Genomic DNA, 24,766 nt, shown 5'->3' on the forward strand with positions numbered 1-24,766 from the left:
TCACATCAATACCATTTGTGAACAATATCAAGTGTTCTTTCAGAAAAACTGTTACTTATATTATTATATAAACGGGGAGCAAGTCTATTTATTTTATTTTCTATCTTTTTTTGACGTTATCGTATTCGTTCCGCGTGTTTTGGACAGGGGTGTATATCGAGAACGATTCGAGCCCCAATCTTGAGAAATGTGCGACTTAAAAGGGGATGAAAATGGCGGTTAGTTTCAGAGTATTTAATTTTTTTCTTCCAAAATAAATAATAGTAATTTTTGAAAACCTGACTGATTAAGTAAGAAGGTTCAAATGTAGTTGTATGTGGTTAGTCGATATAAAGATTAAATCGCTTATTTAAAGGCATTTAATTACCGTTTTGAGTATTACTCGTCCCTAGTAGAATTTATTTAGAAGAATCGGTTGAGTCGCTGTTGAAGTACGAGCGAAATAGGACTTGAAGTCGTGTATCTTACCAGCTTTTTAAGCATTATGTTGGATACTTATTGTCTCTTTGTCACATTGTAGTTTCGCTGTGATGAAAAGAGAAAGAAGAGTGTTTTGTTAAAAGATACACGACAAGCTATAATTTTTATGAAATATAGGGTTACTTTATAGTGTGATGATTTTATATCACCTTTTCATAAAATATATATTTAATCGTTTATATCTAAAGATTATTCCAGATTTCCGCTACGCTCTATTTTATCTAAAACAGCAGGTGTAGATTGTAAATTGTAGTGAAAAACATACCAGTTCAACGAAATCGATTTGAGAACCGGCAGTAAATGCAAATTTAGAGACATTTAAAAAAAAGACCTTCACATGAAAATTATACATTTAAATGCGAGAGTGTTAACTCTTGTACCAGGAATCAAGCCCGAGACATTCAGGTTTTCATAATATTTAATAACCAAGAGTAACTGAGTCACAGTAGGTACTTCATGAACATTATATGAAATAATTTTATCGCCTTGCCAGACGTTTATTCGCCAGTGAATCAACGCCCCGCTAATTTATTGTTTTATTTTCGACGCATTTTCTATTACACATTTTTCTCTGAGTGCATTGTTTCACTAAATTGCTTTTCTGTAATTAGATTTGTGATGAAATCTTTAAATATATCAAGGGATTTGTAATGCTCGATTTATTTTAGATTTCAACGTCTTTCACTCGATGATTGCTATTTTTATTCAAGTATTTTTGTTTCATATCATTTAACAATTACCGTGTTAACGCGGATGTTTGAATCTTAGGTTTGATAACAAATTTGAAAAAATACTGAACAAACTTAATACCTATACACGAATGATTTAAGGAAATCGTGGAGAAATCAGCATATGTCTTAGACACACAAATCTTAAACTGTTACTACAGGTCTTGTTGTAAAAGTTATCAATAAGAGAGGAATGTACCTACCCGTATTGGGGCTTAATTCATTACCCAACTAAAGTAGGAAATGTACTTAGTATGTCCCAGAAGTATGAGTTTGTTTACAAACATATTTTAATCTAAAAGCTGCATAATTTTCCGTTCGCATAACTTTGTAGAAGTTCATTTAAGGGCACTTGTGTATTAAAACTTTTTTGAGGTAGGCAAGTGGGAAGTTTTCCGCTGCCATAGACACGAAAAACGCATTAAACCACTCGTAGTGCATTAACTAGTTTAAATAGATTCGGTTCATATTGTAATATTTATATAATCAAAAGGTTTTAAGTTTTAGAGAAGTTTATAGGTATATTTTTATCTATGTAAGAAGAAATAACGAACCCTATAACCCTAAACCTTTTTTTATATTTTTTTCGCCTTTATAAATCATCAATTAATTATTAAAGCTTCTTATCTCTGCATTAAAAAAATATTTTATTTGTTTATACTCTCGAATTTAAATGTATAGTTTTCATGTTAAAGTTATTTTCACGTCATTTTTTTTTAAATTACTCAGAATTAAAATATATTTGCTGTTTTAGATAAAATAAAGCGTAGGAGAAAATCTGGAATAGTAAATTCTATGCTTTTTTAATGCGTCATATTTTTATAATTAAACACATTTTATTAAGTTTATAAATCTATTCGAATCCTATGAAGAAGATAATGGATATACCATTGCACAATTTTTAATAGTACTGCTTTTAAAATATATTTTTAACATCACTTAAAACGCAATACATATAACGTAACAATGAGTATTCTAATAAAATCTGGCACGCATGGACTTCGGAGCACGATGGGATTTTGGCTCCTTGTCAAGTACATTACGACTCTAATTTTCTAAATCATTGTTGTAAGAAGGTACTTATTACTTTCACATTAACTTAGCACTCAAAGCAGCTTCTATTTCTATTAAAAAATAATAATCACACTATATTACGTCAACAACTTTTTTTATTAACTAAAATATTTAAGCACAAATTCCCAATTGTTTAAACAGTCTATGAATAATAATCTACTTTAGCTATCAAAATAACCTATAGTTTACCTTGTAAAAAATATACAAATGAAGTCTGTGGGGATTCTTGCAAGAGCTATTTATTCGCGGTATCCTTAAAATATTGATCCAAATACGATCCCCACGCATATATCAAGCGGGAACTTAAAACAGTGTCTAACATAACACATGGCGCAGACACATAGTTGTAGAAAGCAATAATTTATCCCTCCTCATCCCGTCTATTCCCTTGGCCCCATACATCTACCACGCATACACGATCTGCGTATAACTGGTTTGTATAGATATTAAGAGATTTAGTTCATAAGAAGTCTGAAGTTAGCTAAATATCACTTACTTGGTCCTACTAAAGTGAATTATAGCAAAATAAAGCTAACTTCAGAACTCTAAGGTACTTCAAAGTCATTAAAATTTGCGAGTTTTCTTCGCTTTAATAAATCAATTTATACATTTGCTTCATAACAACTCATGCGTGTTGTAAAATATTTCGTAAACTATTATTTTGAACTAATTAAAAAAACATGAATTACTACACCGATGATTTCCCGTTAATTTGTCATTTTCATATATACATACATATATAGTTTTCAACAACTACATAATATATGTTACTTATAATATAGGGTAGCCTCAGTGTATTGTAAGCCCGAGCTGGGAGATTAGAATTTTTATATGTGCTACCTGCAATAAGTATATATATAGTTTTGATTTGTTACTAGAATGTTCTAAATTCAAATTCATTAGCCGATTCTGTATGTATTATGCAAGCACATATGCCCTTCTATTCCCCAACAAGCCCATAACTCTACCAAATATGAAAGTTACTCGTGAACAGCACACGCGCTACACAATATATCACGTTTTGATTCGGCCGCGCCATAAACAATACAATATATCAATATGAAGCACACGGTGGCGAAAGGGCGTAATGTTATATAGATATTTATTGTATAAGGCTTTTATACTGTAATTTTTTGGGGGTATCAATGAATGATATCATCCATTCTTTTTAAGTCATAAGATTATTCCATCTATACCATATATATGTTCTTACAATATTTAAAAGAAGAGTCATTGGTGTAATGGACCAAAATTCAGTACGATTATTATTAATTGGTTACCATTATTGTTTAGAACACGAAAATAGGCAGCAATCTCAGCTGACGTTTAGTTATACCTACCACCGCCCATGCACACAATAATAGAAGGCCCGTAATTGCGTTGACAGCCTTTTAAAAATTGGTAGGTACGCCCTTTTCTTGAAGGACTCTAAGTCGAATTGAAAATACTTCGATCGGCGCCTAACCAAATAGTTCACTTATGCGATGAAATATTTTGTAATGTTAAAAAAGTTGAATGATACAAATATATTTTAATAGAAGCACGTTTTGTATTAAGTATAGGCTGTACGCGAAGGTAATATAGTTAGTGTAACCACCAGCCCGCCTCTCTACACTTTACACGGCTTTGTTTAAAACTTTGATTAATTCAACCCATGTTTCGTGTTTTCCGTTGATTAGTTTGTTGCTAACATTGCTATCTTTCTATTGCTATTTTTGTGTAGTATATTTAGCTTAAATGACGACTAATTTAACACATAGTATAATTTGTCTAACGGTGTCTAACCTTTTTAATATGTATTATATAAAACACTCTAGTTATACAATTTTGTTCAAACACTCTAGTTCATTTTTTTTTTCATTTGATCAGAAACAAAAAGTCCCTCAAGTTTTTTCGTATATTAAATTAAAATCTCTAATTAACTCTTTTTAATATTAATACATTTATTTTAAAAATCAATAGCAGTGTTGCGGGTAAATAACTGTAAATATGTTTTATACAAGAAATATTTGACTTAAAATAAACCTTTGAACCAATATGTTTATAACCAATTTAGACACTAAGATGAATGTAATGTTAATTGTATAAAAACAAATTCAAATCTTATGGCAAATGGTTCGTTTTAATAGCTGTTGTCTTAAAGTACCTACAGGTGCTCTGTCACCTGTGATTCTTTAGAACTGCTAACTATATCCTATGGGTAATTACCGATACTCGCAAGTATGCGTCGTAATATAACCTGCAATATATCTATGAAATATAGTTGCGGCTTCAAAATCACCTCGATTTCTACGACCACACTCTATTGTTATTCAAAAACTATCTATGTATGCGTGTGTATCTAATATACCTATTAGACACGCACACATAGGTATAATCTTAATCTGATTTCTAAATACAATTCGTGTGTATCATAAATATGCATATCTACTTTTCGGTTAACACAATAAAACTCATATATATACTTAAAACAAACATTTTACTTTTGAACAGGATGCAGAACTCAAATCTTAACAATAATTGTAACTTTGAATTAAGATTCAATCTGTTTTAGTGATTTTTGTCCAAATTAAGTAAGACAAAATATATACGGTTACCACAAGCTAACGGTTATAACAAAATCTTAGACGCTATCAATCTTCGCCAACCAGTCAGGTGGCATGCTAAATGTCCAATAAATAGATATCGGAGCCACCCAGCCATCAAAACATCGGACTTGATATCGTTATCTTGCGAATTACATTAATTAGAGGCTTGTCGGTAATTAATATTAATTTAAATCACCTTTACTTCGCAACACTGAGTGCGTATCACAGTTAATAAATTTCCTCAGCGCATTGGATGCCCGCTGCCTATGGACTTCTGATAAACATAAAGAACTCCCTGAACACTCTGCAAGCCAATATAAACCTTATGTTCTTGCAATAAAGCCTTTTATCAACGCAAAAGTGTTTTGTAAAAGTATGCAATGACTGTGAATATAAGTAAATTAAAATTGTGATGTTACGCAGTGTTGCGTTTGAAAAAAATTAAATTAATTATTTAGTTTTTAACATTGAACTTTTTGTGGACCAGTTATATCAAGTGTTAGATGAAATTACGTAATATTAAAGTGTTAGTTGATTAGTTAATATAAAAACGGTAATCTTATTCGTTAAAACTTTTTGATAAAAAAAAATATGGCGATTAACAAGAGTGGCGGAGAGTTTATTGCCAGTTCTTCTTTTCCGCTCTACGCTCTTGATTTGAGAACTGGCACTAAATGTAAAATTAGAAGCATTCATATGTATTTATTTACTGACAAGTCATAAGTGTACAATGTGTTACCTATATGAATAAATGATTTTTGAATTTTGATATTTAGAAAAACTAAAGCGTCTTGTGCAGATAGTTATAGGTACATTATTGGAGATTAAGATTAAATGTAAATGTTTACAGAACATATTTACAGATATGTTTCTAGACATTTCCGGCGTCTATTAATATGAAAACAGTATTACCATAAAATGTTTTTACCCATACTCCGCACGACTTACAAAGTCAATCAGATAATAATTTCTTGCTTCCGTGGTTTAATAAACATGATACTTGTTCAGAAGATTCTGGGTTCAGTTTCCGCTGAAAAACGTAATTGCCGTCCGAATTTAAAAAAATAACGGGACTTCAAATATACTTTTTTTTCATTATATTACAATAAATTAATCATATAACCACATCATTCATACGGTGGTAATTTATTATTCTCTTGCAGACATATTAAAATGGGACTCGTTTCATGAAAATTAAATACGGGGTCCATTCCACCCTTTGTCTATGACCACATGTGCTTGGGATATGCAAATGATGTATCGGATTTCGGACTTCATACCTTTTTGATTAAAATAGTGGTTTTATATTATGTATGTTAAGTTGTATAATTTAATTGAATATACTTTCTTGTTGAACGTATAGAAGGATTTTTTAAATGCTTGAGAACCGTAGCAGAGCCTTATTAAGGATTATTATGAACTTTGTTGCTCTAGGTGAGTACGGCTGGGGAAAAAGATGTCTGAAAGGCAAAAGTCAATACCGGTAAAAGGCAAAAGACGTGACCTTGGTAACTTAAATCTAAAACAAAGAGAGTAAAATAGTGATTATACAATAAATGGATACGCAATACAAATAAAAAAATGTATTTTTTACATTCTTTTGGGAATATATATGAATGTTATACTTATTTATAATACAGTTATAAGGCAAAGTATTTTTAATGACTCAAACAAGGAAAACAATTCTGAAGTTAACAATTTGTCTGTTAGAATGACACAAAACCAAATCCGGACCACTTAAGATTCCAAAGATTACATGAATATAACATTAACAAATGCCTATCTAATTCAACGGCTTTGTTTTTATTCATTTTATTTATATACAATAAATTGTCTCAATATTTGGCTGGAATTGTATCAGATTGTGATTCCACTTAGAGGTAATCTAACAGTGGAACCCTGTTTCTAGAACCTTGGGGTATGTTTTTTTTTTAAACGGCCTGCCAAACGGACATGAGGCTCACCTGATGTTAAGTGATACCACCGCCCATGTCTATGGGCGCTAGCAATATGAGTGTCTACTCATATTGCCAGGCTCGCAAGTGCGTTGCCGACCTTTTGAGAATTGGGCCCTTTTTTATTGAAGGACCCTAGGTTTGGTTCCCCGGATTCCGGATTCCATTGGACCCCGAATTGGTTCGGTGCTCAGTTGGTTCCACATAGTGGTGGTGGCCGGCAGTAACTGCCTTTAAACGCTCAGTTGTAGAAAGACGGACGTCGAGTGATACGGGTGGAATTTCGTATTTTGCCTTGACGTTCGATGATGAAACTACAGGGGGAAATCTAACTGTAATAAGAATAAAAATTATATTATTATTACATCAAAAATTATCTTTCATTTTTAAGATAAACTCGTTACTTTTTTCTGTTAAATACGCTAATAATAATTTTTATGTTGAGATTTATTGTTGAACACGTAACAGAAATTGCATGACAAATTTGATTAGAATCGACCAGCTGATAAATGATGCGAAACAACGCTACGCGTGTGCTTTGAATACCATACATTTTTAATTCAATGCACTATTTTATATAAACCAAGGCAAAGGTTTGTATTACAAGAGTAAATTGATACAAAAACTTAACAAAATTATAATGGCATCGGGCATAGCCTAAAATTTACGTAGCATCAAACTTCTTATTCTTTCTACTTCTCAGTATTTACACACAACTCTTCAATACAATGAAAACGTATATTATTTTTAGGGTCTGTTTCACAATGTACGGATAAGTTCTACATAAGTTCCAAATTAGCTATTTATTACTTATTGGTAGGATAAGCACTATTGTTGCGTTTCACCACTGTCAGATAGCGCTATTCGTCACATAAAGTCCATCATAAGTTATGAGTCCGATGAAATGTCAAATAGCACAATTTACCTTCCAAATAATTTATGTGTTGCACAGCTATTTGGTACTTTATCCCATACATTGTGAAACAGACCCTTAAAATAACGTAAATTATATTAACAAAATCCTTCTCCTCCATCGATCGCATCGTAATGCTCTCAATCCCGTTGTGGCAAATTACTGCAGTTCTTCCATCTCTGACGATCTCCAGCTGGTATGGTATAGAGTGAAAGAGACTAGTACCTAGGATTTGTGATTGGTCATTACATGGTATTGGGCTTGGGTCCTTGGTCTCTTTTCTTTTATTAATCCGATCATTATTTAGGTTTTGCAGGTTATCATGAGGTTTCCACGCATTTTAACAAAATAAGCAATTGTAAAATTAAATAATAAAAAATCTCTTACAATAAATAACTCAAAGTGATAATAAGGATTTAGATAAATCTTTTTAACGAATATAAACACGAATTTATAACATTACTAGCGGCTTATCTTGGCTTCCCACGGCTGGATGATGTAAATACTTATTTTTAAGAATTATTGAAATACGTCCCGATCAGTTTTTGAGCTTATTCATCACAAATATTATAAAAAGTGTTTTACTGATAAAATTAAAATTTTTCGTTAACAAAAGACAAGTCAGTGAACAATGAAGTAGGAAGAAAACATTATATTATTTATTTATTATAATAGATTATTTATTTAGAAAGTAAGTGGTAAATTCAGATTGATTCATTATAAAAAAACCGCACAATCAGCCATATAACAATAGGCATGCAAGTGTTATATTAATTATCATAATACCATAATAATAAGAACTGTTAAGTTACTTATACGAGTAATTGTTGTCAAAACTTATGGTAAACTTATTGCTTTTTTTTTATTTACACATATTACCGTTTGGATTAACCCCTTATAAATAAAGTAATACTCTCAGTTGGTTGACCTAAAAGTAGGTAAACTAATCGTCAATCGCTACGGTATCTTCAGAACTGCTAAATTGAGGAAACCACTTATCAACCTGGTTGACAAATCTCTGATGGAATCTCATTGCGGACGATAGCCTAGTTAAATTGATCTACTAATAAAGATAAAGCGAAGAAATTGCTTTAAAATTATTAAGTGTTCTGGTATTCCAAAAATTCTAGTATACCTAGGTATATATATACATAAATATAAAAATTTTAACCTGTAATGTAGATATCATTTTTTTTTCATGAATTCTTCTTGTCTTCAAGATAAAATTAAAAATGATTATCATCTAATATACAAAATAAATAAATAAGAAACTGCAACAACGATTTCGAATTCGTAATATTACATGGTGTAAAATAGAGTTATACCAAAACTCCCCAACCTAGTGTCTACTGACACCCCATAAAACCTAACAAAATTAATTATGAACATGCCGTCAACTAATAAAACAAAACAATAATTTTCACCACATAAACCGCAATAGACAATCAAAAACTTATTCACTAGATACTCAACCCTTTCTATTCGGCTCATAAAATTGTTGAAACGTACAAAAATAGGAACATACCCCCATTTGCATAATGTTTCGCGCTTTGTTTTTTCATAGAGCTTCGAATTTCAAATGTCACGTAGGGTGCGAAAACATTCATAATGGCTGTGGGGTGTATTAAAAATCGTTTCGCGTCCTTTGCATTCTTAAGGTTATAAGTTGCGGTCGACGCCATTGCAAATAGATTTATATACCGTCGACTTCGTTTGCGAGATCCCTTCGAATATAATAGATACGAATGATTTGATACGTGGTTATTTATTTTTATGAACATTATTTTTATTATCACTAAAATATGTTGTATTTCTAAAATACTTTAAGCTAATTTATTTACGTAAAACTTGAGTTTTATAATTTTTAATTGATTGTAAAATTAGTTCCGATAGTTTTTAATGTAAACTAGCGAACTGTGGAATTGAATCCCGGTGGGGGTCTTCCCTCAGAGATACGGCCTCCAAATGTTTAAAAATCGAGTGTACTCCTCCCTCAAAGGCCGGCAACGCACCCACTAAGAATGGGTGTCTATGGGCTGCGAAGACTGCCCTTTTTGGTCGTCCCGCAAGCTTGTTTGCCCCCCTATTATATAAAAAAAAACAAAAAAACGAGTAAAGCTAATTGTTCTTTATCAAACACGGTGATTTTCAGAGCTAAGACATATATAATTGTAGCATTGATACATAATACACACAGTTAATTCCGTGTTAATTATGCAAAGTGATTGTAACAGTGGCAAAGTTCCTAAATGACAAAGTTGAAGTAAAAGCGAAAGTACTCAGCATTGAAACTGGGAAAGTCCTAGAGAATTTAATAGATTGTGCTACGTGTATCGTTTACGCAACGACTTGATGCTCGCTAACAGCCCTGCGATTCTGTAACTCACTTTTCGAACTCACTCGAATTAATTACCATATAACTTTGATTGATTTTGAAAATATAATTAGCGTAGCGTTTCATAGTAGGTACATAATTTAAAAGGCGCGGTTTACCTACTTGTCTGTTTTTTATTACTGATGCGTTATAATCCGAAAAATATTACACTTGTAAAAATACTCAATATAAAAAAAACATAAATGTTTGACTGTATATTATGAAAGATAATTCTTTACTTTGAGAATGTTATCTATGTATTTTCCGGAGTAAATGTCAGTTCAAGCGGAAGCAGTTCCCGACAATAATGTTTCCTGTAAACTAGAGACATTTCCGATTTTCAACTTTTTCACGATGCTTTATCGTTTTGGCAAACAGCGATAAAATCTAAAAATATCAATGTTCAACTTGAAAATATTATATCGTAAAATTCATTTCAAAAATTGATTGTTTGTATATAGAAAAGTCACCAAACAATTCCATCCTAATTACGATTGCCAACTGATGGCGACGATAAAACTTATTGCTATTAGAATATGGAAATGGAGGCGCCTGCTGCAGAGAAAGTGCCTCGAGTGTTTTTAATTTGGCGCAAAATTAATGAAGATTCCCTTATTTTGTTTTGTGGATCGTGGTATTCAGGGCGAATTCTGTTTACTCTGCAATCTCGTTTTGTTATTATTAAGTTTAATTCGTTTTCGTTTCGCATACGTGAATATAAATCAAGTGTTTGTTTTGAACGGTCGGCTGAATCATTTGATTTATAACTTAGCTTTAGGCGACGCGTACGATGTATTAACGCTACGTTTATCGGGTACATACATCGCACCCCACAATGGGATATTTTTACATAGGGAAGAAAACCAATAAGAACAATAATAAATATCTCTTATCATATTTCGAGTATGCTCCTGGTCGCATCGCGAGAGATCCGTACCAATATATCACAAGGAATTTACGAGGCAAGATACGACAAGAAAATTGCAAGAATGGTGGCGCAATCTATCTTAGTTGGGTTGGCTGAGGGAGGCTGGGGTAGCTCTGGGGAGGCGGCGAGGGGTCGAAGGGAAACTTCGAGAGGTTATTAGTCCAAGCATCTGTTGTTGAGCGGGGGCGTGATGAAACTGCTCGGGTACAAGCTAACAAATCTAATTGCTCAGTAGGCGCTCGTGTATAGTAGTGGCTGACAAATGGCCCCTCATGTGGTCGCGGTACACGCCGGCTATTTGTTAAACGCACAGGTCACTGCTGTTGATTTAGGATTTTTCTAGCTTCGCCTAATATGAAGGTTTGTGTTACAAATTACTACAACAAAAAGGATAGGTACTGATGTATGAAGTAAACCATTTCAATTGGACGTACTTGAGGCTAAATTTGTTAAATATGATTATAACTGAGACGTTATATAAGTTAAAATATTCAAAGATTTCATAGAATGGGTGCAGAATTCGTTATTTCACAACTTGATAGCGCAATACGAAAGTTCTACCGTGTAGCTCATACAATCTTTTTGTGCTTATCTTACTGTGATTTATGACCTGTTCGGCGTCCAACGGGAAAGAAGGAAGGTATACAAAAGTAATTTATTTTTTAAGGTTTGTTTTTCTTGTCTTTCCGTGCGTGTACTCGCCGGGCAAGCATGATGTTGGCATTTTTGAGTTGTCCCTTATGATTTATTTCTTAGCGTAGGCGGTGCGATCGGAATTTTGGGTCAAATAAATCACTAAATAAGCCTTATATAATCACGCATTTGGAATTTATTCATCGTATATGATTTTAAGAAATTAAAATAAACCTTAATAACTCTGATGGAAGTTATTTTAACTTCGCCTTGAAATGTCGCTGGGATTAAAATTGAGGTCATACATTAAGCTAAATGGATACAGAAGCAAAGTGATATGTATTTTCAATTTATATACCAAAGGTTCAATGTCATATTGTTGATTCGTATTTCCAAAAGTAAAGCGAAGAGGGCATATTTTAACCGACTTCAAAATGAGGGCAAGACTAATCGACTAATCCTATGTAAACGTGTAATTTGTTATATGTAGCTTAGTAGACTAGACAGTCTTCTGAAAATAATGTTATTTATAAACAGAATCCATTTATCCGTGAAAATAAAATATATATTTTAAACATGACGAACGTATGTAGTTCAGCTAATAAATGTTATGATCTTCAGTTTTTCGTTTCAACTTCCAGTGAAACAACTATTGTTTTTCTTGAAATGTACGTAGCGTTGGTTGCTTGCTTAAAATTGCACAAAAGCTGTCCAATGCCCACCCGTTACATAATAAAGTAAACTAAAAATTACTACTAATACAAATAAAGAACTTTATTTCTCATTACAAAAATTATTTTTTATTTACATGAGAAATTTAATATTAAGTATATACGAACGAGATACACGTCGCCATCAGCTAGTCCAATTTTAGTCTAATGGGCTCATTCTGATGTGTAAATAAATGGACAACTAACAAAACGCGACTCGTACGCCGATTGTATAGTAAAAGTCATTCTAAAAATAAACAAAAGATAATCAAAAAACCATCGCTCGTATTACGTTGGAGCAATGAGTAATAGGTGCGTATATTTTTTCACACGATTGCCGATAACTATCTTTATATTCGATCAATTAGGACTCTTTACCGACCGGACGCACCATAATTCATTATTCATTACATGACGATGCGACATATCGAATGATTTATTATTTAACACATCACTTTTTCGACTTAATTAAGACCGTATTTTGTCCGCAGGTATGTCCAGATTCTCAAGTTAATTTGCAGTGAAAGCAGTGAGTAACTAGTTTTATTTAATTGTCATACATTTTTGATGTTACAACTGTATTCGTCATAACTTACGTGTTAATTAAGTGACTTTAAAATTTTATACTGTTATTTTACGTGTAAAACTTAATGATGTCAAAAGGCTACTCGACATTACTGCTTTTAATTGAGTGGGAATTGTGCAAGGAAAATATCCCACGAATTTTCTTTGATCCGTAAAGTTATAAAGTCGTTTACATATAAATTGAATTCAATGAAATACCAAAATCAATCAATACTAATAACTGAATGACTACAGTTTGTATTGTATATTAATAAAGCTTATGACAATTTGTGAAATAGTCATGAAAGTATAGAAAAAATAGCTTCAGGCTGTGTCCAGTAAAAGTGCATTGTATTATGAAGATTGTGGATCTAGCCAAGCCAAGTAACGGGCTACAGCTCGTTGCCAAAAATCACACGATAAATAATAGAGGGGCAAGCTGCATGCATTATAGCCTCACCTTATCTTAGTGAATTTGAAGCCAAAAATTGTCCATTAAATATGCATTAAAATTACCTGTCTCGAATGAAAAATAAGCGAAATTTACGAGCGTTTAAACCGCTTGTTGGTTACGTGACAAATTGCGGCGAATAAATGTATATTAAGGTCGCATTGGAGATGTCTTTGACGCATATAAAGTAGGAATAAACAGCGCAAGTCCTTTGAAATCTAATATCCTAAATGTCAAATATTATTTCAATGAATATGTAATTCATGTACTGAGTAGTTTTATCAATCCATTCTTGGCTAAACGATCCCTTCGAGTTCTTTTAACACTTAGATTTAATGTCGATCTCGGCTGTTTAAGTCAGTCAATACACATATTGCTTCCTACAAAAGAAGTTATAAACCTTAGAGTTTTGGCTGATAAATATTTAAATCTTTTTATAACACACAAATATACTATACTTATTAACCTACAACAAAACAAATTAAGAAGAAGTTCCTTTAATGCCGGCAGCATTTCCTCACTGCCTTGCGATACTTATTCGTTGAGCGAGGAAAGCACCAGCTCTGTCACCGGTACTACCAGGCGCCTATCTTTGATAGTCTGTGCAGTCGAACCCCACGGCCCCTCTACTAGGAGAAGAGAGGAACAAAATCAAAGTTGTAGGAAATACTCTTATATTTGAGCCCTTTATTCGGCCTGCTCTGCATCCGCGACAGCTTTTGTGCTTGTCCGATGGAACTTAGATTATTTTTATCTATCGAAAATGTTGAAATACCAAATATTTTGTTTATTTTACGTCCGTAACATTTTATCAACTCGTTTACTGTTTATTCAATAAATTATTTGATATCTGGTTTTTAAGCTTGGATGCATACAAATTTCTTAATTATACAATAAAATTACGACGTTTACGTATCGAAAATATTCACATCTTTAATTAACAGCATTCCAATCACACTTGAAACGGTATAAAAATTAATTCTAGCTACATGACGAGATTTTATCAATTTCAATTATAGGAAATGTATGTGAGGTTTATGTATTCTAAGCGGGCGATCGGTCCAGCCTCCTCAATTAGATGCGTTGCAGATAATGTTTTATAACTAGATTTTTTTAATGTAACTAGGTAATTTTCCTATTTTACTATTTAACTATAATCTAAGTGGTACTAAATATAGCTTATCAATTCAATAGCGTGTACATAAGAATTTTATAAGTATGACATCGTAACAAAATATTTTTTATTTAACTGAAATATGGTTCAATAAAGATTCTAATAAAATAATATACTTCGACTTCTGTGATTCCTTTAATTCATAAAAACTTTCCAGTTATCATTAGTTCTGTCAAATTGATTTCGATATATATAGAGATATTTCCAGTAAATTAATAGAAATTTCTTCGAAAAAAATATATTTTTAGAACTAACATTGAATTGCTACTTATTCCTGAGTAACATAGGATGTATTTATTTTCAAATTATTTTAGAAATAAAAGCCAATAATAAGGATACAATACTACGAAGATGTGTACACTCAACAGCTTAGTGATGTTACTCAAACATTTGCGAAAGCTTTCTATATGTTATTTACTACAATAGAATAGAAGCAAAACTTCAAAGAATTTTTATATATATTTTCGCGTTTTCCCATGTCGAGTTTACCGGACATGCTTTTCAAAGTGCCAGTGTATCAACCCACTCATTGTCAACATCATTGCTTCGGTAACTGCCAAGATTAATACAACTGCCCTTACTACTGAATTTATAACGCTTTAATTCGCATGATTTTATTGATGAAATATCACGTTGGTTTTTGTTATTGAAAGTTCTTAGAAGCAATCATAAAAAATATATATGATAATGGACCTTCCATACATATTATATAGAAATTTTACATTATCTAGTATGGGTCTGGAATAACGTATCTATTTGGAAATAATAATAAATAAACTCTAGGTATCTTATTTTAAACTAATTTTGGTAGATGTTTTTCCTTTTTTATATTTGTAAAAAACTAAAGATAAATAAAGGCCGGCCACACACTTGCAAACATTCTGGTAATGATCTATGGGCGGCGGTATCACATAACATCAGATGAACCAGTTTGCCCTCTGTTATATGAAAAAAAGGGATTGTATATATTATATCTTGTGTAGTTCTGAGTTCTTCCACGCGCCTTATTTTTAATTATTTTAATTGTACTTATTTTTGCAACGAAGTATTAATCTACTGTATGCATTAGGGCAAGCTTTTATTCTTTTTTATATGAATTTTAATTTCAATCAAATCGACTTTCAATGGTAACATTGAGCCAAGAGTGACTTGGTGCCAACGATCAACGATTGTTATTCACTGTCTTAACGTTGACAACGCGCGCTTACGAATACCCAATGTGGGGAATTCTTATTAAAACAGTTAATGTTAAAGATGTTTCTATTTTACGCAAAATTATAGTACGAATAAAAAATATGGAGTTTTATAATTGCTCTTTATTATTTAGATGTATATTTAAATAATAGCTTCGTAGTATTCAGTTAACAATAGTCTAGAATCTATACTAGAATTTCTCTAAGTAAAATTTAAATAGAACATATAATTTAGTCATCTGTATATGATCATGGTCAATCCATTTAGACATTGTATGTATCTATATATATATTTCCTAGTATATTTTAATAAATAAAAGTATTATTACGAAACTCTTTATTAATATTTTTCTATAGCAAGCAAAAGTTCTTTACTACATGTTATTGGGAACATCTACATATTTTTCGCTTCTTACACATTTTTACGTAACCTGTAGGCTGTATTTATTAAGATTTTATAATTTATTAAATTCATTTCCGGATTGCCTAATAAAAATTCTTCCCTCCAATTCCAAGAAAAATGTGTTGAATGCATAATATAATAAACGTATACTTCCGACAAAAAGGGCCTTACCAAATAACAGTTATCTTCGATCAATGTATTCCAAACACACCGTAATCTAGAAGCAAGTCACAGCCGTCCTGTTTAGTTTAAAACTCCCGACTTGTCCTCACATATGAATGAGAGCGTTCTATCTACAGACAGATGTATTCCCATATACCGAATTACATGCCACGCACTTGAATAGATATCTTGATACAAGAACACATCAAAGCATATCGCAATAAAAATTTTGAATGTAAAAAAATTAATGCAATTTAACAGAATACCATCGTAATTACGATGATACGGTATTTTCGAATTTTAAAATGCAATTAATCTCATTTGTTATGTCGCTGTTATTAACATCGGAATTAGGAGAAACTGGTCCACGAGCAAGAAGTGGATTCTCCGATTCAGCGAAGTGCAAAAGTTGACGCGGTGACGACCGCTTATTAAAACTTTAACAGCCTTATTACATTAGAAAAAGTGTTATGCTGCTGTAACTATAGTAATTTTATAGAACGAAAATAATAAAGAAAATATCTGGTATAAGTAGAAAGAACTGTTGTCAAATCGCTTGCTATGGAAAATGAAAAATTCAAAGCCTTGAGCTTTTGGTTCAATTAAGCGCTTTTAATTATACGTTATACATGAAATGTATAAAATGAGCAGTGTCATCCTAGTGGATTCAGCGTGCGACTCTCATCCCTGAGGTCTTAAGTTCGACCCCGGCTTTGCACCAATGAAAATGGAATGGTGAAGGAAAACATTGTAAGGAAACCGGCTTGCCTTAGACCCAAAAAGTACTCGGTGTGTGTCAGGCACAGGAGGCTACTCACCTACTTGCCTCTTAGATTGACAAGTGATCATGAAACGTATACAGAAATCTGCAGCCCAGAACTAGCTCCACTGATTTATGATTTAAATGTATGAAATGTATGTAATTTACATTACAATGCAATTTCTTTTTTAAATGAAATTGATTGCATTCATACCTGAAATAACATTTGGCATGATCATTTTGATTATTAAAAATAAAACGATACACGGTATAATGTCTTCATCGATAACTGATTTATGTTCAGCACGATCAGTTCAAGACAAAATTGCAGCCGGCGGCACCCCTGTGTAATCAGTGTAGAATTATAAAGCCATTGCAACACCGCAGGCTGTATTTGCTGAGAAAGTTATCTCAAAGCCTATGACAATAGCCTTTTGACTAATGTAATAATGACTTGTTCTGGACGTATAACATTCTTAAAAAGAACAAATGCGTTTATACAGTAATATTGTATCCTTACATTTATTTATTTTATTTATTAACACTTCGTTGCTGGCGGCCTTATCGCTTTCAAGCGATTTCTTCCAGGCAACCACTGTGAGGAAATAAAAAAGTATTAATTTAGATAAGGTAGGCAAGAAGTGCAAAAATACATATTACATATACCTAGTTATTATGAAAAAAAACTAAACAGGAACAAACAAACTAAACTAATAAAGAATACATGCAAAATAAAAAGTGCACATGAATCATGATAATTAAATTTTAGATACTTATACTAAATGTTACATCTTGATTTAATTCGTCTTAAATACAAATATGTATGCCTATGTATTATCTAAACTAAAACGCAAACAGCATCACTACAATCTTGTTTATTATACTCTTAAAGGTATAGTTTTCTATTCAGATTTAGTTTTGATATTACGTTATTTGCTATTTTACCTATATTTATGTTCCTTGTTTTATGTGATTTCCCTGTCTTCATTTATTTTGTAAAGTCATATTTTGTGGTATTTTAGTATTTAAGCACTTATAAATAAAAAGCGTAAGTTTTTTAAAGTTAAGTTTAATTTTTAAAGTGTCAAACCTATTCATAAAAAGCTTCTAATATATAATAATGTTTTATCACATAATTTTTTAGTGACAATCCTTATAAACAGATCAATTGAGTCCCGTGTGTATGGAGATAATAAAACAATACAATAAAGAATAATAAAGTGTCTATAGAGCATTAACGTCATCCAAAGGGTTAATAAATACAAATAATAACATCCAAACCATTCAACGAGGCTGTAAAACAGATGTATACTGATATATTTACAGCTGGATGGATGCCTATCATTAGCCAACGTCCTTGTTTACGAAAGCACTCGAGTCGGTAGCTATTTTAAATCTCTTTTATTAGTTTTAAAAAAGGCAGTTAAGATTAGACGTTCTTGGGCTTATTGGTATTTGAAATATTGGGTGGGATTCACTCCCAGTTTGTAGCTGTTATAAATGTTAAGTGGCCATTAATAGAAATTATTGAATGGGGTTGTTAAGTGTAATTTTGTCTTTACATGAAGTGTTATTGAAAATATTCTTCGGATAATAAATATGAGCTGTTTTAGCTTATCGTTATAAGTCATCTTCCACAGGCCAGCAGTTGTTTGCTGTCAAAAACCCAGAACCTAAAAGTACGTAGCCTTAATGACTGACAAATTCTTAAAGGTACGCATATATAGAAATGTTATAATCCAATATCTTGTTCTTATTCTTTTTAATAATATATCTAAATCACATCCAAACCAGTGGTAAAAACCCCTTAGATGTATCTGTAAATGAATTTAAACGCGCATAACTAAATCACATTAAGAACTGGTGTTTAACAGCACAATCTCCTCAAAGATCGCGAGATAAACGGTAAAAATTACTCTGTTTAAAGCATTTTTCTCTGGCGCAGTTTGTCATTTAGCACCCTTATCGATGGAGCTGCCAGATTCCCGTGTTTAAGTCGCTCGAATTAAATCGACCGCGTTGATTATCGTGACAGTATTTTTATACACTCGCGAAATTTATATCATTCGAAACGAACAGTCTTTTGTTTTGTACAATAACACATCGCTCGCGTCTTTTATTTACCGTGCGATCGTTTGTTTAGTTGTTTTGCTCGTTATTTACATGCCCGTCGTTGCGGAATAAAAATCGATTCAGCCATCGAGCAATAACAGAACATAAATGGCGTTGTAACGCCTACGCTGTTGAGCGTAATAAAATTATATTCTCATAAAATTCAATATAAACACCATGAAAAGGCTGCCACGATTTAAGTTAACATCTTCATTAGAGATCGCACGACCTCTCGATTGTTGGACTCGAATCGAGTATCGGTAATTTGCGTTGTAAGGGTCCCGGTTTGTTGGTCTGGCTGTTTCTGAATGCTCGACAATTTCTTAGACTATTCGTTGTGTAATTTTCGATTGCCGATTGGCGCTCTCAAGGTGCTCAGACTCCACGTTGTAATTGAGGCTTCGGGCAGCTCGTAATTTTAAAATTGCTCGCTTTGAATGTTTACTTCTTATTGTAATGCAATTCAACTTAAGAGAGTTTTGCTTATCCGCATATTAAGCCATTGACAGTGGTTTCTTATTGAATATGATTTATTTTTAGCTTATATTATGTATTAAATGCAATTTCGTAAAAAGTATCTTATGTAAACTGTTTAAACTACGGCCATTTCGTTTCTAACTAAATTTCTGACCTTTTCATTTGTCAGGTGGGATGATTTACGATCCACCTTACCACAACCTAATTCTATTCCAAAAAAAGTTGTATTATCCCGCCTCGGACAGGTAACAAATGTTATTTTTTTATAATTACTCATCGCATTCGGGCTATAGAACTTTATCACCACCTACTCGGCATCCCGCGGTTTCTCGCTCCCCAAACTTAAATCTAATACGACACACATATCGCTATCTCGCTCCTACCTATCACAGTTTAGCGGCGTTGCTAGCGCTATCTCGCGCCCCACTAAAATAGACTGCCCAAGCGCAACGCGCCGTGTCAAAACTTTTGTATAATGGCTTACGAAATTTTCCCCTACCTCGTGACTTTTTTCTACAGTCGAGTTTGTCCGTTAGGGTCGTAGAGTTGTGTTAGGGAATTATCCTATCGCGTTATCTCGGATTATGTACGCGAATGCCATCTTAAACACCTACTGTTATACCATGAACAACAGTGTCAGTTGTAAATAAGGTTTTGTATAGATCATACGTGTCTAATGGTGATATTGATAACAATTTAATTAATGATCCAATAAGATAATAGACACAGTGCTGTGAGATAATATGTGTGCTGTGTTTTCGCTAAATTAAGTGGCATTGACTTATAAGGATTTATGTCTATTGTAAGTAATTTATTGCTAATAGATAGGTTTTTGATTAAAATGTATTAATTATATATTACATATGAGGTCTTATTAAATTGACGTAACCTCTACCTATAAATCTATAAAGTTGTTTGAAACTGGTTTTTATATACATAATATAGATAGCATTATAATAATTAGGTATATGTTTTAAGGTTTGGCTATATTAGGTATATTGAAATCGATACATTGAGATTTAGTTTAAATACTACATTACAATATATATGTTAAATTTCGTTTGTTAATAAAATTTAAGGTTTTTCAATCTACCATATTTGTCCAATTGATTAAAACGACAATAAAATAATGCGGACAACGATTATAGTTGTATAAATAAATTATAAATTTCGGCTCAAGTCAAACCCTTTAAGATCAAGTTGGAATGTATCGAGATAAAAGATGTCATCCAGAATATGGACCTTAAAACGACACAGCCAAAGGTTTTCAACCGAACAGATATTTAAACAAGGACTCTAAGGTTATAACAACAGGATTCAAATTAGCTAAGTAAAAGTGAGAATTATTTTTGCTTTTTTTGAACTGTTTGAGATAAAACTCTTGACCTAGCGTTGAGAATTCATAATAATATCGAGTCGCATCCCATGCGTTATTCTTCGAAAAAGTTTTTTTGCGAACTAAAATTATTTTTATGTTTTAATTTGCTCCATTCCTGATTATACCGGTTGGAAAGTTTAAGTATCAATGTGGATAAATTACACTATCAAACTTTAATTTATATAAGATGGTTCGGTTTTACAGTGGAAATGCGAAATATAAACAGAAATCAGCTTTTTCTGCTGGACCCAGTGCCTATGACACGACAAATTTCTTAACCCGAGAATTTGTATATACCCTGTTTAACTAAATATCTTAGAACAGACCAGGGTAGCTTTAAGCTTATTTTTGTCGAACATCCTGAGATAGGGAAAGCTTTTTGTCGCGAGGAAATGAAATTCTTATCGTGCTATGGAGGAAAAGCTTACTTCACATTTATCCGTAGAAAAAATATACAGAGGGGGAACCGCAGGCAATAACTCCCATCTGATTGGTAAAAGGAATCAAGAAAATCTCTCGTTCAATCTAAAAATGTATCGTAGTGAAGCGTTTAGTTTTGAATAAAAATGCAGTATGGGTGTATGGAGAAAATTGTATTGTTATTTGAACACACCGGTTCTTCTAGAAGCATCTATATGAATGGAACTTGGAAGACTAATTTATCGCAATATTTACATAACTGGGTTTTGAGTAGTTTTGGCCATAGTATTAGCGATAGAGATAAATATACCGCTGAGTGTGGTCTTGTAAGTAAGAATGAAACTGATAATATTAATGGATAAATTATTATTATCAACCAAAATACCTAAATGTTACGTTCTTTGCTCTTCTCTCTCTTTCTTCTCTCCTAAAGCTGCAGTTTAGTATAATTAAAATCAAAATCATTTATTCATATAGGTAACACAATGTACACTTATGCACGACAAAAAAGAAATATACATTAAATGCTTTGGAAAATTTAATAATTTACCTAAAGAGTAGAATAAATAAACCATTTAGTAGGTTTATCCCTAAGCACAAAGCACAAGCACAAATAAAAAAGCTAATATTTTTAATATGCCGGATCAGAGTTAAAACTTTCAACAACAATGTTTTTTATCCTGACGCTACACAAAATTTACGATCGCTCTGACCGAGCATTGCGTGCCTGACGTTTCTAAAAATGTGTCAACTTTTTTACAAAGTTCTTTCATTTGGCCTTCCAATAAAGCCTTGTGATATTTTTCTATTGTTAATTTTTTTAGATATCTATAGATTCTATAGTTCAACATCAAAACAACAGAATGTTTTAACAGGCTTTTGTAGCACCCAAGTCGTTTTGAGTTTTATATTTTTTAGAAAGTATCAATAACAAAAAACGTAACGTACTCTTTCGTTATTGTTTCTTTGTGTTCTTTACACTTTTATAAATTATTTGTCAAAAATTCTCGCCGTTAGAATACTATACCTATTATCAAAGAGAGCTATATTTATTAGTTGAAGCCAGGACAGGCTATCCTCTCCCTCATCCTATGAGGTAAAAACATATAAAATTTAATTACTAATGATATCAAATAGAAAATATTATCTTAATAATAATAAACACGATAACATATTTATAATTTTAATTAAAAGAATATTTAAAAAAAAACAGAAAAAGACGTATAACTAACACTTCTAAAACGTATTTAAAGAACCTAAACCGAAATGTTTTTATGTTATTATAATATTCATTCTAGTGATTTAAATTTAAATTCATTCATATAAAAATCATAAGTCTTTAAATAAGTATAATAAAACGGGCCGTTTGGTCGCGATAATATTCTAATTCTCATCTAAATTCGCCGATACTATTTATCAGAATGCACAAAACGTATTTTGCATAATCGGTTTATTTAAAATTGATAAATGCCCCTTGTTGAGACTTGGGAGCGGTCGCAGAATTCATAATCATTTAGTTTTCCGCCTTCGTTTTAAAAGAAGGTATTTTAAAACGAGGTAGTGTTTTGTTTAAAACCTATATGTATTAGGTAAATATTATAATAGCTTACGCAGTAAATATTTCCTTTTTTATATTAAAAAATCTTTTTTTGAATGAAAAACAAGTAATAATAATAATTTTATAGCAGGTAATTTTTCATATCACATATTTCAATAATGGCAATAAAATTACAATTTAAGTATTTCATTTCGTGTAATGGAAAGAATGAGAAAATGAATAATTTCCCAAAGTGTTGACATCTCCGTAATAATGTCTCGGGTGACATTTATATTCATTCAATGCAATTTATTAGTTGTTTTTATTATTCGAATACAAATTTTACACTATAAAGATATTAAATATCTGTTATTCATTGTCTACCTATAGTTTGAGGAATTTCTAATATATTGAGATAAAACTTTGAATAATACGTCTCGACTGTGGCTTCTAACCTCTATTACAGCATCTGATTACGTGGTCGGCGATTCTATGACAAGTTTATGAGCCAGTCAAGCAATAAAGTGTACGGAAATATTGCCAAATAGTGGACGGAGCAAGCATAGAAAAACACAAATACTGTCATAAAGAACGCACCTTGTCACCGCAAATGGAAAAACCAAATACACCTGAGCTTCGTATGCTAATTACGTAAGCCAATAGTTTTTTATACACCAGCATGTTCCTCTTGCTTCGAAATTCAAATTTAGAGGTGCGTAGGCGCACAAGAATTAGGTGGTGTTTAAAAAGATTAAAATCAGTCGCACGTTTGAGTAGGCAGGATGTGATATATGGTTTTATCTAATATAAATTTTGCTTTTCCCGACGACTTTATCTACTAATGAGGCCTCGGGAAACCGTTAAATTTAGAAATCAATGTCTAAATCAAACTGACAGTACTCTGGGTATTTAATTAGGTAGAATTTAGGAGCTAATTAATGTCAATTAACGGAGTAGTCGCTGAAGAGAGTTAAGCTGTTGTAACTCTTTCTAGAAATGCAAAAATACTTTATAATAAAAAATCGTTAATATTGTGATAATAATATAAAAAATAATAATAGTTTCTATAGGTCTTATTAGGTACTTATTAATTGATTTCATTGATTTTTATTAATTGACAATAATTATCTCCTAAAATATTTAGGGTTAGGCAACAGGTAAGCTAAGCATTAGTTGAACTAACTAAAAAAAATTGTCTATTGCTATATGTATCTACAGATTCACAGATAATATACAAGCGATTCTACCTGAACTTATCACTAGTGCAGCTGCTCTTCGAACTGACAGCTATCGCCCCTTGCGTTACTTAGACCACGCCCACCACGAATCTAATTAATAACCAAATTGCTTTTTAATTTAGACTTAATTTACATTTATGAAGATATGCAGTTTTATTCTCTTATGAACGTTCTGTGATATGAAAGATATCTTCGGATCGCTTTCTTTTTATTTTTTGTGTCCCGCGGCGCGCCGGGCCCTGCCCTAGTCTCGAGCTTTGCCCAACCCTAATTTTAATGGCTGCTATCTCCACATCCGGATGACGAAGTGTAGAGTGAGCTTTTTGTTAATAGATATTATAGTTAAAACGGAAACCCCGAAAATACTATGCCCTAATTGAAAAATGTAAACATATTCAATTATTAAAAATTACTATTGTTATTAAGATAATCTAAAGAATAAATAGACCTCGGTAATCCAACTAGAATAAAGTGTTAATCGATCATTTTTTCCGCCATATTTATTATGATCAAT

General features: G+C 32.1%; 1 protein-coding gene across 5 annotated transcripts in view; it reads left to right on the forward strand.

Annotated features, from left to right (window-relative positions):
* LOC125049434 (homeotic protein antennapedia) overlaps positions 1-24,766 on the forward strand; it is a 151,166-nt gene that overhangs the window by 21,389 nt on the left and 105,011 nt on the right. For 2 of the 5 annotated variants that reach the window (XM_047648725.1, XM_047648721.1), the window contains exon 1: positions 20,193-20,481. The exons of the other annotated variants lie outside the window; for them this stretch is intronic. The gene's annotated coding sequence lies outside the window, so the exon portion shown is untranslated. Of the gene's footprint in view, positions 1-20,192; positions 20,482-24,766 lie in introns of those variants that run through there. 5 annotated transcript variants of the gene reach the window in all.

This window comes from Pieris napi, chromosome 5 (genome assembly GCF_905475465.1).
Source record: "Pieris napi chromosome 5, ilPieNapi1.2, whole genome shotgun sequence".
In the NCBI taxonomy this organism is placed as follows: domain Eukaryota; kingdom Metazoa; phylum Arthropoda; class Insecta; order Lepidoptera; family Pieridae; genus Pieris; species Pieris napi.